A 2,960-nucleotide genomic window follows, 5' to 3' on the forward strand; every position below is an offset into this window, starting at 1 on the left:
AAAGGATGGGTAGTCTCATCTCTTAAATTGTGTCAAGATAGCAGGAAGTTTTAAATTCTAGTCTCGGTCTTTCCACTAACTTGAGAAAGTAGTATAACCAGTTTGTCTGAGTGTCACTATTTAAAAAGTCAGAGTGCTTACTTATCCCACAAGGATACTGTCAGGTTTAATTAATTATGTCTGCAAAATCCTTTCTCAATGAAAAGTGGCAAGCATGATTTATTAATTAAGTCTAAAACACCACTGCAGAATCAGAGACTGATCATTGTTTTATCAAGAGAATAACATTTCTAATAAAATACATTTCAAATGGAAATTATAACAGCCTTTTTGACTTATTTAGACTTTTTTTGTGAGGAGCAAGGCAATAGACTTTTGATGAGTTCTAGGAATAGAAGTGTAATCAAGAACAAGAGCTACAGGAACACTCGCCCACTGACATTAATGTGGCACTAGCTAAACAGCATTGCATAAATCATGAGAACAGGGACTATATACCTAGCACTGCTGTAGGACCAAGCTGAAAGAAAACTCCTCCTCTGCCTATTAGATGTCACTTGCTTGTAGTCTGACTACGCACAAGGATCTCTGCATATCACCTAGGTACAGCCACCCAGAACCAGAGAGACAGCCCAAAACTACCTGTACGGTGGCAATATATGATCTACAAAGGGCCTGATTTATGTCGGTGTGGCTCCACTGCTGTCAGCTCTCATGCTCACAGGTGTACCACAGCTCTAGCATGTATGTGCAGGCAGAATCCAGATATAAGAGTTATGAATGACAGCTGTCATTGACGCACATCTCCTCTTGGGGTGCAGTGGGCCCTCTTTTTTGCTCCTCTTTTCCTGGTAATGGCAGCTGTGTTAGCTAAAGTACTCCTCACTGGGAAACTGTAATTCAGTCAGTGCTCACTAGGGACAGGAATTCATCAGCACAGATATAAGAGTAGTTCAAAACATTCAGAAAAGATGTGGATCAAACGACCTGTGAATAACACTGATTCAGCACATCCACTGGACAGTCCTGTGGCCCAACTCTTTCCTGGACAACTCCGCCTATTTGGCCTGCGCTGGCAAACTCCACACCCTCAGCACCAATAGTCGGAGTTTCAGAGGAGGAAATGAATCATGCCCTCGGAACGCAACTGAAATCCCACAGATCTAAGAAAATACTTACTCATCTGCATATGTATCTGGGCACACCTCACATATTGCCAATTGCATTTCAATCAGATACTGCATATGAATAAAAATACCCCAAATCTAGTGGAATTTTAACATTAGGTGGCATTCCACAGATATGGCACGCAATTATAAATGAAACAAGCAGTACTACATGACTTAAAATACAAAGTCATCTGAATTTGGGCCCGATCCACCACAAAATAACCACAACTTTTCAGGCTACATGGACAGAGCTGAAGCGGGCAGATTATGCTGTGAGCAATAGTCGTTGCCCATGCTGCTACTAAACAAAAAGGCCCTGCAGGTAACATCGTTATTTGGAAATAAGGTGACAGGTGTATTGCACCGCAAATCTCTGGGCAGCCCAACCATGTCTTCGCTAGTGTTTGCAACAGTTCCCATAAGAGACAGCTGGTAGCGACCTACCTTCAAATATCCTCTAGCTGGATAGTTATTTTAAAGACATGGAGAAGATCTGAAGCTACCAAAGAATGCAATAGTTACACTGCCTGGATCACCATCATACCTCTGTATGTGTACTTTCCTGGAGAGGTAGAGTTGTACGTTTTCTTCTAACCACTTGTTTGGTCTTCTGTTTACAGGTAGTTACTGCTTGTCATGAAGAGCTGAGTGTGGCCTCCTGCTCCAGCTCAACTTTCCCCCTGATTTAAAAACATTTTATGTTACTATGTAACCGAATCTACTCCAAATATCAGAGTTCAGGGCTTCTCCCCGTCCATATGCTAAAATGCATGTAAGAGTAAGCAGGACAAAGAAGCCATAGAGACAGAGTCCATCATCCTGCAAGTCCTTACATGAAATTTGTACTGTATTTGATTGGGCAATTAACAGCTGCACATTTCCATTACATTTCTTACACATGCAGCGCTCCGCAGTGGCAGCACTGCCACTTCCCAGCTGCCTGAGGTGGTATGAGTATTTCCATTCTCATGCTGCTGCTGCCACCACTACTAAACCAGCAAAGAAGACGAGCATGTTGGGAGCCATGGTCCATTTTGCCTGCTGTTACATCCTCACGGAGCTGACATGACAGAAAGCCTGGCAGGCTGCACATAGCGGTCTGAGTTAGAATGACAGGGCTGCCTCATGTAGAAAAGGTAAAGCACTGCTGACAGTGCTTCCCAGGATGGCTTCTTTGATCACATATATGCTGGGAGATAGGACATTTCTCTGAGTGGTACACTCCAGACAAACAGTGCTTGGGGACATTTCCTGAAACAAGGTTCCAGGACACGGTGTGTAAGACCCTGTACGGAATGATCAGATCTATTCCCTCCTATGCAAGGGTGCCGCGCTCCACTGTCTTCATTCCCAAAGACTGACTGCCAAAAATACCCGGATTCTCATTTAACCTTACATGTCTAAAAATGATAAATTTAGTCCCTAAAAGGACTGAAACATCAGACTGACTCCAAAGTTTAAAATATAATACAGGTTGCAGGTGTAAAGATGATAATTTGGGTCCCAAAAAGGACTGAAACACCAGATTGACTGAAATATCAGAAATACAGGCTGCCTTAAGCCCAGTCTGAGCCTGCAGCTCTTAAAAACAAAAACAAAAAAACCCCAAACAACCCAGAAACTAGGATATATTTTAAAACTCCAATTAAGGGGGGGGACACACCAAAATCCCAGTTAACAGCAATTAGCAGCCAAGTCAAACCACCCGAGGAGACAGGCAGAGACCTCGCACGCACCGGCAGACCTCAGGGAGCCCCGCAGAAGGACCGAGAGCCGCCGGGCGGAAGCCCG

This window comes from Charadrius vociferus, unplaced genomic scaffold, assembly GCF_000708025.1.
Source record: "Charadrius vociferus isolate BGI_N301 unplaced genomic scaffold, ASM70802v2 scaffold261, whole genome shotgun sequence".
NCBI classification, from domain to species: Eukaryota; Metazoa; Chordata; class Aves; order Charadriiformes; family Charadriidae; genus Charadrius; species Charadrius vociferus.